Genomic DNA, 15,649 nt, shown 5'->3' with positions numbered 1-15,649 from the left:
CAAGTACCTATATTTCTTATGCACGTGGGGGCGATATGCAACCTAGATGTGTTTTTTTCTTGCTTAATTGTACACAGCACGTGGTAATAAATGACGCCTGGATGTGACACGGATTGGTATTTTATCAATCGAATCAAAACCAATTGAAAGATATACAAAAATACTTCCATATTAAGTTCGTGTTAATGTAGGTAGCATTTGTTGTCTAAAAAATATAAATTTAGTTCTGATGCTGATAAAATAATGGTATGACACTGTTCTGAAATGAGATATCAATCCGTGTTTTATGGAACCACAGCAGTGAGACGTGCTTACGGGCATAACTACTCAATTTCTCACGTCTCACTGCTACACCGGTATCTATATATATAAAAATGAATTTCTGTCTGTCTGTCTGTCTGTCTGTCTGTTCACTATTCAGACAATTTTTTGAATAACTCGAGAACCCATCAAGCAAATGGTATCAAATTTAGCATGGGGTGGTATTTGGATACGAGGATTGGAATTAGATACCCCTCCCTCCTTTCAGTGAGGAGATAGAATGGGTGGAGGGGGGCTACTTTACAATTTTTCACATAACTCGAGAACTAATCAAGATATTGGACCCAAATTTGGCATAGGAGGGTATTGAAACACAAGAAATGTTTCTATGGTTATTTATGACCCCTCCCTTTTCCGATGGGGATATATGCAGGGAGACGGGGGGGCTTCTATATATTTTTTTATTTTATGACTTGAGCACTGTTCGAGCAAATGGAACCAAATTTGGCTTTGAGAAGTATTTGGGTACGAGAAAGGGTTCTATAAATATTTGATACCCTTCTCTCCTTTTGGTGAAGAGATAGAAAAAGGGGAGGAGGCTCTTTTACATTTTCCATCATAATTGGAAAACTTATAAAGCATATGGATCTAAATTTGGCATGAAAAGGTATTTGAATACGAAAAATGTCTCTATGATATTTTGAGAACCCTCTGTTCTTCCTGTGGGGAAACTTTAAGGTGGAAGGGTGCACTCATACCATATTTTACATCACTCGAGAATTTATCCAGTATTTAGAAATTTCGCTTGGTAGGGTATTTGAGAACGAGGAATGTTTCTATGCACATTTAGTGCTACGGCCTCCTTCCAGTGGGGTGATAGGAAGGAGAGAAGGGGGCTTCTTTACAATTTTTCGCATAACTCGAGAACTATTCGAGCAAATGGAAGCAAATTTGACATGTGAGGGTATTTGCATACGAAAAATGGTTACATGCTTATTCGAGACTCCTTTCTCCTTCAATTGGGGATAAAGTTAGGGAAAAGGGGAGCTCACATATTTCTTTTTTGCGTAAACCAAGAACTTATCAAACAAATGGAATCGAATATGACTTGGAAAATCATTTGGACATGAGAAATGGTTCATGATTATTTGAAACACCATCTTTTTTCCAGTGAGTAGATAGGAAATGGATAAGGGGTTTAACAGAGTTTTTTTTGTATAGAGTGGAGAGTGGAAGGACGGAGCGGGTCCCATATGAATGTTGATCTATTGCTTAAAACTTATCAATCAATATAACCAAATTTGTTATGAGAGCTTTAGATAACGAAAAAATGGGATCCCTGCCTCCTTCCAGCATTTGCGGATGGGAAGAGAAAAGAGGGGTTTCCATCCAAGTTTTTTGGCATACACCGAGCACTCATAAACCTACAAAAAAAAATGAATAATTTCTTGAAATTTCATTTATTTTTGGAAAGTGTTGCAACGCACACCGGGTCAGCTAGTATTGTAATAAAATGCCAACAAGTGGAAGGCTCGTTGAGATCAGATGTCCAACGGAAGAATAATCATTGAAACGAAATGTCAAACGACAGAAACCTTGAACTGGGATGTCCAGCGAAATTATTTGCACCAAATTTCCAGATTTGACCTCCCACTCTTCGAATGTTATCATAAGAATCGCTATGGGAGTTGTTAGGCAAACACCATGTCCTCCATAGAAAAGTTTAGATTATTGAGGGAGCTTTTGGAAAGCTTTTCAAAACGGCCATACATTTGTCCTAACTACGAAACGTCAAACATTTACCTGGCATCGCGGATCAAGTGTCAAGTTAACTAAGGATCTTCACAAACCAACCGAATTCACAACCTACTATGACAATGCATTCGCGAAAAGGCCTCCAACAAAGTAGCCCATATCATCTGCCATGGGATTGCCCAGTTATGAAATTTATCATTCGTAGCTCAAAGGAACGTCAACCTCAGTTTCCATTTATTTTGAGTGACCCCGAATCAAAACAACGCGATTGTGCTCGAGTGACAGACGAGAAGAGACTCCAGCTCGGATAGATTACTATCATCAAGCATCCAAGCGAGCCCCGAAAGATATTATTGATTGTAAACCGCGTTCGCTGGAACCGATTCCGAAGATTGTCGTCATCGTCATCGCCATCTTGGAAGTGGAAGTTGTGTGAAAGTTTTACATAATCCTACTCCTAAATGAGGCCCCGTTTTTGGAATTGTAAACTTGAGCCTCTCGCAGGGGGAAAGAGAATGGGGTCGTGTGTGCCCATTTTCGAACGCTCGATCGGGAAAACTGGGGTGCTGCCCCTGACTGGTCCGATCTTGTAATCGCCGAAGAGGGCCGGAGGCTTGGCGGGCTCCATCTCTGTGTGAATGTTGTCCGATTCCAAGTCCGGGGATCAGGTTTATTTTCACGTTCGCGTTCGACATAATGGCAGGTCCAGATCAGTTCGCGCGCAACTGGGAATATTTTTACCATTCCGTCGCCGCGCCGGGTAGATTGCATAACAATTGTTGATCTTTTTTTTCCTGCGTTCGAATGTTTCCGTCGATCGAGCTTTCTTTTGTTGGCGGACAACAGTGTGAGGTGAAAGATGACATTTTTTTCTGGTGCTGTGATCAGCACCAACAAAACGTCGATAATTTTGAGTTGTTTTTTTTTTCGGCTTCATGGAATTGAGCCTCGCGGACATTCAATCATGCGAACAAGTGGATGAGATAACGATCGCCGAAATGTGACCGGCTCGATTGAGATCGAGCTGAAGGCAGCTGCAGTACCCACATTTCGAATGTTATTTATGCAAGATGCATGACTGTCGATTACGCATGAGGCGAATTTTTCGATGGACGATACACTCGGCAAAGTGGGATGACACTGTTTATGCAGAGCGACGGCACGATAAGAGCTAAAGTGATAATTATGAATAATAATGGATATCTAGGAATTTAGATTGCTTGGCAGCTGTTGAATTACACTTTCATTGAAGATTGTCATTTAACGCCGGATAGGAGTTTTTACTAAACATCCGCCAGATGTCGAACTATCAACAATCTAGTTTGCTCAATTTTTTATAACAGTCTATGGATAAACAGTTTTGTTTGAATTTAAAAAATCCTCAAATTGTCGTCATCGTCATCGTCAGTTGTCAGAAAAAAACATCACTTTTTGTTTTATTCTTTTTTTCTCAGGGATTTTAAACCAAGTAGGTTTATTCATCCCGAAAAAAAAACATCACCCTAATGTTAGCTCGTTCAAAAGCTACAACTATCGTGGGAATACGCAAGCATTTGCAATGGAATTGAAAAGATCGTTTGGAATGCTCCGAATAGGTAGCACCCAAAGCTCGCGGCAGCCACCTTCTTTGGGAACTCACACATTCATACATCCGCACACATCTAGACCTCACCATTCAACTAACATACATTCTTATTGAGCAAGACTGTAAACATGCTTATTATGGAGCATTTAATGTTTTAAGCCTTCTGGGGTAGAGCGAGCAAGCAAAAAAAAAACCGCATCAATGGCACGACCAAACAAGTTCAGTCAGTTCAGCGTTGCTTGCCCCAAAAGCTACCAATAACAACGATCTTGGTCGCCGGCTGACTGACTGGAGGAGGATATTGCAACATCGATCGAATTCCGATCTCGCGCTGGTGCTCTTGCCTGCTGAAGTCGAAGGGTTAGGCCGTGCTAAATTATCGAATTAATTTAATAAGCGCCTTTCTGGTGTCTCGAAGCAAATGAAAAAAATGAGGGAAAATCAATTTCGACCCACCCAAAAATCCATTCTTGTACATCATGAAACAAAACTTAAAGATACCGGAGTTTATCCGCAAGATATCAACGCGAAATTGAATTCTCTACATTACGATCGAGATGACAGCTTGGATTTTATGGAACCAACAAAAAGTTAGTGCATAGTCTACAGAAACTTTGCCTCATGGGACGTCCAAAAGTTTCTGAAGCAACTTCTTGGTAGAGCTGTCAATAAAACTATCTAAAAGGACTCTCGAAAGTTCCTGGAGAGACTCTTCAAAGTTCTCGTAAAGACTATTAACAGTTCATGGGGAACTCTTGAAAGTTCTTGAAGGGATCTCAGAAGTTTCCAGAGACACACTTTAGATTTCATGGAGGTATTCTTAAAATTTTTAAGGGAATTTTCAAGAGGTCGTTAAGAGACTTTGAAGAGTTTCTGGAGGAATTCTTAAGAGTTCTTTAAAACACTCCTAAAATTGCTTGGAATGATTTTCAAGTACACTAAGAAACTCTCGAGAGTTTTTCTGGGAAACCTTAAGAGTATCCGAAAACATTTTCAAGAGTTTTTAATAAATTCTAATAAGTTCCTGAAGGGAACTATCAAGAGTTCCTGGGAGGGATCTTAAGAATTTGAAGGGACTTTTAAAAGGTCTTGGAAGGACCTTCAAGATTTCTTGGAGAGACTCTAAATTTTTTTTTTGAGAGGATTTTCAAGTGTTCCTGAAGGTTCTCCCAGTAGTTTATGGAGGGATTGCCAAGAGTTCCTTAAAAGACTCTTAAAGTTCTCGTGAAGGTTCTAAGACTCCTCTCAAAAACATTCGGAGCGATTTTCCAGAGTTTTTGAAGGAATTTTATAGAGGTTTTAAAAAAACTCTTAAGAGTTCCTGGAGGAGAGACTTTTAAAAAGTTCGTGGACGGACTCTCAAGAGTTCTTGAAGAGTCTCTCGAGAGTTCTTGAAGAGACTCTCGAGACTTTCTGGGGAAAGTCTCAGGATTTCCGAATGAATTTTCGAAAGTTTTGAAGAGATTTTAGTCTTATTGAAGAGACTCTTAAACAAGAGTTTCTGAAGGAGCAATCAATAGTTCTTGAAGAGACTCTGAAATATTCTTGAATGGATATCCAAGAGTTTAAGGAGCGATTTCCTAGAGTTTCTGAGGCACATGAAAAGATTCTTAAGAGTTTTTAAAGCGATTCTCATAAGATTTTGAAGAGAATTTGAAGAGAACTCTCAAAAGTTACTGGAAAAACATTTAAGATTTCTAGGAGAGACTCTTAAAAGTTTCTAGGGGGACCCCTGAAATTTCTTTGAAGAATTCTCAAATGTTCCTAAAGAGACTTTTAAAATTTCCCGAGATGATTCTCAAGAGTTTTTGAAGAAATTATTTAAAGTTCCTGTGGTGACTCTAAAGTTTCCCATCAGTTTCTGTAGATACCTTAGATAACTTTCAAGAGTTCCTGTACAAATAAAAAAAAATCTGATGTTCCTAAACAGAAACTATAAGTGCTTCAAAATGTTTCCAAAAGTTTCTGAAGGGATCGTTAAGTGTTCTTAGAGGAGTTCTTTAAAAGACTCTTGACGGTTCCAAGAGGGACTCTCAAGAGTTTTCGGAAGAACTTTCAAGAGTTTCTGAAGGGGCTCTCAAGTATTCATGGAAAGGCTCTCAGGAGTTCACATAAGGAATCGCAAGTACTCTTTTAAGTTCTTGGTGTGACTCTCAAAAGTTTATCTTTAGAGTTTTGAAGCGACCCTAGCGTTTCTGGGAAACTCTTAAGAATTTCTGATATTTTATCAAGAACTTTCGAAGAGATTTTCAAGAGTTCTTTAAGAAAACCTCAAAAATATCGGATAAATGTCTCAAGAGTTTTTTAACAGATTTTCATGAATCTCTCAAACTCTTAAGAGTTTTCTACAGAGTTTCTGGAGAAACTCTCAAGTTTTCTGAAGTGAATCTTTAGAGTTTGAAGCAATTTCTGAGGGTACTTTCAAGACAATCTAAGAGTTTCTTAGGACATTCTTAAGAAGGCAAGTGCTTCTGGAGATCTCTCAATTACAAACTCTTAAAATGTTTTCCAGGAGGTCTCAAAATTCGCTTTATGTTCAGAATGAATTATTTTGAAAACTCTTTGAACTTAAAAAATACTTTTTGGAATCCCTTTAGGGATTCGAGATTTCAAAAGCTTTAAAGTGCCTTAAACTCTTAAAAATTCTACAACGGAAAGTTTTCAGGTCAGCATAAGTACGTCCAACAGGTCGTATGACTGATTGGTCGTCCTGATGCCTTCCTAACAGTTTTGAATCAATGAATTCGAATTGTTACGAATGATCATAAACAAATCTTAGCCCCGTTTAAGCGGGTCATCACCGAACCTGTTTTATGCAAGGATTACATCATTTTTCCCCTTGCAGTGTTATCCCAGCCCAGACCAAGGAAATTAAATACAACATCTAATATCGCAGCCAGTTCCAGTGATTGACTTTTAGCGATCCACGGGGCGATCGCTGACTGACTGACAACTTGCACAAACTTGCATAATACGCTCAAATGTTTATATCCATCCCGCTGGCGACCCCAAAACAACGTCGCGAGCGAGCCCAATCACATCTAACCCACATATCAAAAATTCATAAAAAGCTTAGGTTTATGACACCGAGAAACCTGTCCCGATGAAGGCGATGGCGATGGCAGCCCTGCGGGTGTTTTACATCCAAATATAGCGGACGGCGACGAGGGATAAATATGTTGTTTACCTAATTCTCGTCCCTCTGGAACGGAGAAATATTTTTTCCCACTAACATAGTGAGCGCAAAAAGCCGGTTTTGTGTTTATTGGGTGATTGGATTTGATGACACCCCTACTTGGATCGATAACTGCGCCGTTTTGAACCCTCCTCGCAGGAAGGCTACTACCATTGATGATCGTGGCATCGATCTGAGTAGGCTGAATGATTTTATTTCCTTTGACCCCGGGACGATCGCTGATAAAGTCAAAGTAGGCTGATCTGCGCTATTCGTGTTTGCACGAAAAGGGCGTAGATGGTCAATAAAATGACCGCCCAGCGTCACGCAACAAAGATTTGTCCCAAATCGTCAGACGACGACGAACCTGCTGATGAACTTTTCCTTAAAAGTGCCTCACTTTTGAATGAAACAAATTTTTAATTTTAACCAGCCGAAGAAGGATAAACAATTTATCTTTCGTGACTTTGTTTTATTCAAATTACAATCGTCAGCAGGTTCGCTCCGAAGTTTTGCCGATCCAACCGGCCCTGGGGTGATCTGTTTCTTTTTCTGTTTTTATATTTTTGCAACAAGCTATAATGGTCACTTATCTCGCGAATCTCACGACCCACGGGAGACGACAAAATTGCGTAAAACTTTTCTGACACGAAAAAAAACCAAAAAAAAAAAAAAACAAAATATGATTACGACCTTTCTCTACGTCGAAGTCAAATCGACGCGGCGGATTCAGATTTCCGCTGGGCGGGAACTTTTGAATATTAGAGGCTGTGTTGCAGCGAGGTTGATCGCACATTGACAGCTTTGGCCAGAAGTTGGGCTGGCTGAAATGAAGCTTTCACGCTGCCTATAGGCGTTTCATTCATTGATACTTTGACTCTGGACCAATGCGATCGCCAAAGGTTATGGCATGGTTTTTAAATGCATTTATGGCCTGGGGATAGGCACATATTACAATGTTTGATCACCTCGAATGGGCAATTTCGAGGCTAATGAAACGTGCGATGAAATGGACAATCAGGAAAACTCATCCGCTCATTTATGGCTGCCCCAAATTAGTGCGTGACGAATGTTTTGGAGTTGTCAATAGGAGTTTTATAACCTGTGAAATGCCTTACGATCAATGGATCAACCTTTCGAGTATAACATAAATACGCGATAAATGTTTAATTATCTCGAGCCATGCGACTTACGATGATTAGAGTTTGATAACTGCAGACAACCTTGAGTGACTTACGGGTAAATCGCGAAAAACTCCCTCGCCAGACTCCCTGGAAAACTTGAAAGGTCTATGAGGAAACCCCGTAAGGAAATTCTTAAGCGTTCCTTCGGGAATTTTTGAGCATTCAATCAGGAGGCCTTGAGTGAGAATCATCGGAGGAATTATTGAGAATCTCTTTAAGAACTTTAAAAGAAAGTTCAGGAACTCTTGAGAATTATTTAAGAAAATTTTGGGAGTACTCTTAAAGATTCTTGTGAATGTCTTCAAGAATGCTTTAGATTCCTCTTGGACCTTTGAGAATCTCTTAAAGAATTTTCCAGAGTACCTCTAGAAAGTATTGAAAGTTCCTCTAGGAGCTCTGGAGAGTGTCTTCAGGAACTCTTGAGAATTTCTTCTGGCACTCTGAGATTTTTTAGATTCTCCAGAACTCGTGGGAGTCCCTGAAGAATCTCTCCAGGATACCTGAAGAATTTCTTTTGAGGTCCTCAAGATACTGTTGAGATTATTTCAAGGTACACTGGGGGTATGGGTTCGATTGCTGTTTAGGTACTGGGTGTTAAATGTTCTTCTTCAGTTGTTCACAAAAAAGTTTTGTGTAGTCTCTCTAAAAACTCTTGAGGATATCTCCAGAAACTTTCAAGAGTTCTTCCAGGAACTCTTGAGAATGTCTTTAGAAACCCATAGTGTCTTCAGAAACTCTTGAGAAATCTTCTCTTGAGTACACTTGAAGGTTCCTTCAGGAACTCGTGTGAGTACCTCTAGGAACTCATGACTCCCCTCAAATACTCATGTGCGGACTTCCAGGACCTCTTGAGGATCCTTCTGGAAACTTTTGAGGGTCCCTTCATGAGCATTGGCGAGTTCCTTCAGGAGCTTTTGAGAGTCCCTCTAAGGTCATTCCCGCTAGGAATTCTTGAGAATCTCTCCATGAGCTCTTGAGAGTTCCCACAGGAGCTCTTGAGAATATCACAAAAAAAAACAAAACAAAAAATAATGTCACTATACAATTTTAAGATTCTTAAGATCCGTCCAGAATTCTTGAAAAGTCCCTGCCAGACCTGTTTAAGTCCCTACAGAAACTCTAGAGAATGTCTCCAGAAACTTTTAGGAGTCACTACAAAGACCTTTGAGAGTTCCCGCATTCTCCTTGAGAGTGTCTTTAGAAACTCAGAATGTCTAGAGAAACTTTTAGTGTCTCCATGTACTCAAGAATTCATTCGAGAGTCCCTCAAAAATCCCTGAGAGTGCCTGTAGGATCTCTTGAGAGTCCCAGAAGGCTTTTGGGAAGCCCTAGAGGCCTCAAGAGTCCCTCAAGAAACTCTTGGGAATATTTCAAGAAACATCGGAAGCATGGGTTCGATTTTTATCTTGGTACTGGGTACTGTTTATCTTGAGTTGTCTACAAAACAATTTTTTTTTCTTTTTTTTTCATTTTAAAGGGATTTTAACTCCACAAGAGGCATTCGTCCCTAAAAATTTAGTCTTCAGATACTCTTGAGAATGTTTTTAGGAACTCAGAGTGTCTTTAGAATCTTTTGAGAGTCTTCTCTTGAGTACTCTTAAAAGTTCCTTCAGGGCTTTTGTGTGTACTTCCGGAAACTCTTGGAAGTACGTTCGGAAACTCTTGACTCCACACAGTAACCCTTGAGTTCTAAGACCTCTTAGAGATCCTTCTGGGGATTTTTGGAATCCCTCCAGGATCATTTACGAGGTTCTCCTGCAACTTTTGATAGTATCTCCAGGAACTCTTGAAAGTCCCTCTAGGAACTTTTCATAGTCCCACCAGGTAATTTCGAGAGTCTCTTCAGAACGCTTGCGAGGCCCTACAGGAATTCTTGAGAATCTCTAGGAGCTTTTGAGAATATCAACAGAAACTTTTTAGAGTCTCTCCTGAAACCCTTAAAAGTTCCTCTAGGAGCTCCTGAGTATGCTTTAAGGAACTCAGATTGTCTTCAAGAACTCTTGAGAATGGCTTTCGGATCTTAGAGTGTTTTCATCAACTCTTGAGAGTGTCTTAAGGCACTCTTAAACTTTAGATCCCTCCAAAATTCTTGAGAGTCCTTGCAGAATTTATGTGAAGTCCTTCCTGAAACTCTAGAGAATATTTACAAAAACTTTATAAAGTCCCTTTAATTACTCTCAAGAATGTCTAAAGAGCATCAAAGTGTCTTTATGTTCTCAGGATTTCTTGAATTTTCTAGAGTACCTCAAAAATTCTTAAGAGTGCCTGCAGGACCTCTTGAGAGCCCCGATGGGCTCATGGGAAGCCATCGAGGATCCCTTAAGATCCTCTCAGAAACTCCTGAGAGTCCATCAAGGAACTCGTTGAGTTCCTTCAGGATTTCTTGTGAGTACCTTCAGAAAGGTCCAAGAACATTTACACATTTACAGGTCCCTCCAAGAACTCTTGAGAGTCCCTTTAGAAACTTCAAAGAGTTCTTCTAGGAACATTAACGGGGGCCTCCAAAAACTTTTGAAAGTTCCTTCTGGATCTCTTGTGCGTCCCTCTAGGGACCGTTGTCGGACATATAGGATCTCATGAGGATCATTCCTGGAACTTTTGAGAATTCCTTCCAGGAACACTTGAGAATCCTTTTCAAAAGATTTACGAGAGTCCTCTAAGAACTTTTTTTTTGTGACTCCCTCTAGGAACCGTTGTAGTAACTCCAGGACTATTTTAGGGCCATTCCTGGAACTTTTGAGAGTTTCTTCAGAAAGCGTCCTCTCATTAGCTCTTGAGATTCCCAGGAACTTCTGAGAGTCTCTCCAGGAACGATTGAGAATTCCTTAATGAGCTCTTGAAAGTACTTCCAGGAACTCTTGTTAGTTCCACTAAAAACTCTTGAGTTTTTAGGAGCTCTTTTTTCAAATAAATTGCTTCAGAAGAATTCCTTCAGGAAATTTGGAGAGCACTCCCAGAAACTTTTAAAGAGCCTATTAAGTAGTTTTTAAGGAACTGTTGAGGGTCTCTGTAGGAACTCTGGAGGATCTTTCAAAATGCCTCGAGAGTTCCTGGTAAATCTCTTGAGAGACTGTTTCGTAATTTTTGTCTTTCTTCCATCAATCTTAAAACTTTTTTCATAAACTCTGGAAAATCTAATCAGAAAGTCTTCTGAATCCTTTAGCAGCTGTTGAGAGTCAGAAAAAATCGAGGGTATTCTTAAGAAAATCTGGACAGGCCCCTCAGAATCGTCCATTATAAAACCCTCGAGAGTGTTTTCACAAAGTCTCGATAGTTTATGGAAGAATTTCTAAAAAAATGTTCAGAAATTCTTGTTCATTGTTTATTGTAGTTCTTCTTACACTTCATATTTACGAGAAAAATATTGGACATCCAAAATGAAATTTATTGATTATAAGTCAGTAAAAATATTGTCTTAGGCCAAAAAAAATCATTCGCATATTGGGTCTGAAAGTCGAAAAAAGGTCATTAAAAGAAAGCCAAAAAAAGGGAAGGACTGGAAGCGAAATTTCGCCCCAGGGCAATTAGTTTCTTACGCGATCCGTTCGTTTATTCAACTATCTCAGCTCGGGGTAGGTCTTCAAGCGTGTCGTCCCCAAATATGGAAACGCTTGACAAAATACGTTCCAAAAGTGACATTTTTTCGTTGTTTCTTCCCTTAGGGCCTAATTAGCGCGGAAACCCCCTTCGGGGTGCGGCAACTTTTGGCGCAGAATGAAAATTTCCCCCTAAAAAAAGCCAATGAATCCACGATTAATGGTGGTGATTTTCGTTTCTCGTACGGGAGGGCTGTTAAGGTGGTCATCAACCTTAGTGGGATGCTGTAATAGTCGACATCAGCAGTCTGTAATAGGGGATGACCGGGGGCACTTTCTTCTTTAAAGTCTTTTTTTTTGTCTCTTTTCCTCCCGGTGATGGGATCACGTCTTGTATCAATACTTGAAATAAGTGTAGACAAAAAAGCACTTACGAGATGTGGTCCCCTTATCGGGCTCTCTGCTGGTCGTATCGAAGAAGCTGCCGGAACTTCGTCATCGCTGCCTAGTTGAACCTGAAAAGATAGAAAAAGCCATAACTGGTTAGACAGATGTTGAAGATGCGTTGACTAACCGTCGGAGAAATGGTGGAGCCAGAGGAAAAAAAACCTGGTAGCGCAAAAGCCATCATCCGAGCGAGATGAGGCCGGTCTCTGCTGTTTGATGTGAACCGGTTAATCCATATCATACAGGAGGAACCATATGGGACGAAAGAAGGGCGAGTGATCGGTCAGTTTAGGCTCGTTCGAACCGGATTTGTTATGAAATACCATCGAATTGATGGTGCAAATTTTTAAACCAGATCCAACAATTAGTTTTGATGGATATTTGCAAAACAAATGCACTTCCTGTCCAAGCAAGGTTTAGGTCGCGTTTTTTTTTATGATTAATTACTCCTACTTATGATCAAACTCCTAAACTATCAAAATTGATTACAATTGATTTTCGAAACATCTGCCGATCAACGCTTAGTCGGCAAAACTCTAAATGAAGACTAAAGTCTAAAATCGAAACAGAAATGATCAAAAAATTGACAAACTGTTAAATTTAAAAATTTTTGAAAAAGGTAAAAAAATCAAATGTGTAAAAATTGTCAGAAATTTAAAAATAGTCAGAATGGTCAAAATGGTTGAATTGAACAAATTTTTTAAACTGTCCAAAGTTCTAGAAATTGCTCAAAATTGTCAAATTGTTCGTAATACATTACATGAATACATTATCTTAACACCTTACGGTCCGCGAAAAAATCCAATCGTATTGGACCGAGTATCCAACCGAGATTCGGCACTTTGTATCTCAGATTTTTTTTTTCATGTACCTATATACTTTTAGCAAATTAAAGGCACTCTTAAATCAAGTCCTATGGAGCAGAATTTTTCCACAGGTCGTTTTTTTTTGGGGGCCTGTCAACCAAATGCAAATAGTTCCCTTTTGAAACTATACGATGAACTTCTATTACCACCCTATGGTATGCACTTATACATTTCGAGAGTATTTTCAATCAATAGTCTTTTCGTCTTTGAATGTTTCAACCTACCAAGTAGTTGTGCTCGGTACACACCTTTGTAAGACTTTTTCAAACTTTCAATGAGACTGTTGAAACCTTTCATTTAGCAAAAAAAAAATCACAAGGAAGTAAACACTATCTCTATTTCCGGTACAATTTCAACCATAAACCGGACTTTCCCACTAGCTGCTGAGCTGTTGTGCGAACTGTCGATCAAGGATGATGGTGTTTCAAATGTCATCATCAATAATGTAAACAAGATACAGCTACTAGGTGAGTACCTCACCTACAACTTGTTTCGAGCTTTCAAATGATGAGATCGATAATTTGATATCAATCCCTTTTATCCAGTGAACACACCTCTACAGTGACAAAACCGAAGCAGCATGATTGTTGCAATATCTGGTTTCCCAATGTAACGAAACGAGGCTGCTCTGAAAGATCCAAGCCGGTACGGACTGCGACTGTAATCTGAATTTGTAATTCGATCCAAAGAGGAAAAAGGTAACCTGTCACCTGAATCTGTTGCTCAAACTGCAAGGGGTAGGTTCAAGTCCTCTAGCTCTAAGCGTAGACTTGGTCCAAACCGGACCAATTATGATGTTAGAGGTGTAACTTGCAATTTTAATGGAAAAAGGCGTGAAGCAATGATGTTTTTATTATGATACTGGTAGAGATACGGGGCTTCCAAGTTGCGGCAATTATTTTAAATCACGTATTGCAACACTGAAACAAAACTATAACTTTTACTAGCTCACATATTCCGGAATAAATAAGCTCACATCTCCCCAAGGATATTTGAACGCAAATTCCAGCGACGAACCCCCGTCGAGAATGATAAATAGCTGAGAATGTCATAACATGTAGTGGGTGCTTCCTTTTCTACGAGCTGCACTTTGCACTGGGTTATTTTCTGCAAACCCCAAATTATCCGAAAGGGTCAATTTTGTCGTTAGCCATTTTTCTCCGTTTTGTTATGACATCGGGCCACAATGTTGACTTTTGTTTTGTGATGACGATGATGTTTGAACAGAAAACCAACAACAACGCCCATCGCCGCTTTGACAATAGAAACATGGACCAGTAAATACCCCAACTCAACAACAACAAAAACAACAATATACGTTTGCCTGCTTTCCGTTGTTGTGGCATTTCGTCGGTGGGTAAGTAAACATAACTTAAAAAGTACCTCTTACGGTCTACATAATGATTGGGTTGTTGTTGTCTTAGCCGGGTCGTCCGTCATCATCATCTTCTTCATCGTAAGAAGAAAAGTAAACAACAATTCCAGTGCTCGGATTTGAAAAGGCCGAGGTCAAAGGAGGCTCTTGGTGCATTTGTTTAGTCTTCGGTCAAGGCAGGAAGCTGTCTGAATCTAGTGACCATTGAATGCAACGTTAATATTCAATGGAATCAATTAGTGTTTATAAACAGTAAATCGCTGAATGACATAAACCCCGTTGAGGCGACTACAATCGAAACAAAAACAAACAATTTTGACAAAATAAAACACCAATCAAGTAAGTCGACTGAATTTCTTAGCAGGTAGGTAGGTACCTAATCAATTCGAGCAGCACTAAGTTCAGAAGATAATGGGGCAATTTGTCAAAAAGGCACATTCGAGTAAACGTGCCTAATCACGCAACGGGCACGCAATCGCCCCCGTTCGGGAGTTCTTAGTCGTATGAAGAGTGAGGTAGAAAACACAAGCAAGAAACCCCGAAAGTGGTCATTAAGTGGCCATTGCCTGCCGCTGTTCGAAGGTATTACGTAAAACGGTCGTTTTTCAGGCCTAAAGCAATTACTACATGATTTGTTTTGCTTACTTTCTATTCTTGTTGAGGAGACTTATGCTACTTGAATTGACGACGACAACGCTCCAAATTGGGTGAATCTGGGCCGCTGAGCTGGTTGGTACCTACAATTATCATTCGAATCGAATGGGCGCGCTTGGTCCAACGATCGAGGAGCAATATGGAAGAAAGTTGTTCTATCGTAATTCCATTTGGGCTTGACGAGTTTTGCGAGCAGAAGTAATTGCCGTTAAAACGCTGTCGAACCGCTTTCAGTTACAAAACGATCAAGCAAATTATGATTATGGATGCGAGTATGGGGAAATAGTAGTTTTGAACAGACGTCTGCATGTGTCTAATTAGTCTAATAAAATTGATTGCATACTCGATCAGGTCTGTGAGTAAAAAAGTTGTTATTAGTGACAACCCATCTACTTAAGTTAATTAAAAAAAAGAAATAAGAAATATTTTTATGTGATAAATTTGAATATTTTTTAATACGGTATGAAAACTTTTAGAAATATTTATTATTTTCCCATTCTCCCCTAAATAAGTATTTAGCGTGCAGACACAAAAAGAAAAAAATCACCTCTTTTCGATCGAACATCAACAAACAAAAATACAGAACGAAGAAAACATCGGAAACCTAGAATCCTGCCAAGAATATTCAACCAGACATCTGCTCACTGCAGCAAAAAATTGGACTGATGTTTGACTACAAAAATAATCAAGAATATTGGCAGCAGTGTCGCTGTCAAATTAGCGTTTCCGGAAAAGTAAAAGTTAGAAGTCAGTGTGCTACCGGGGAAGCAGCACGTGTCCTGTACCCAGCAAATGGATTCAGGTAAGTCTC

At 39.6% G+C, this 15,649-nt stretch overlaps 1 protein-coding gene across 1 annotated transcript in view; it reads right to left on the bottom strand.

Moving 5' to 3' along the window:
- The window catches only part of LOC129747699 (ectopic P granules protein 5 homolog), a 176,372-nt gene that overhangs the window by 68,741 nt on the left and 91,982 nt on the right, over positions 1-15,649 (bottom strand). The window contains exon 5 of the mRNA XM_055742021.1: positions 11,931-12,011. The gene's annotated coding sequence lies outside the window, so the exon portion shown is untranslated. The remainder of the gene's footprint in view (positions 1-11,930; positions 12,012-15,649) is intronic.

The sequence above is a fragment of the Uranotaenia lowii genome, chromosome 1 (genome assembly GCF_029784155.1).
Source record: "Uranotaenia lowii strain MFRU-FL chromosome 1, ASM2978415v1, whole genome shotgun sequence".
In the NCBI taxonomy this organism is placed as follows: Eukaryota; Metazoa; Arthropoda; class Insecta; order Diptera; family Culicidae; genus Uranotaenia; species Uranotaenia lowii.
The sequence above is the reverse complement of the archived record's forward strand: the minus strand, read 5'-3'. Positions and strand labels throughout refer to the sequence as shown.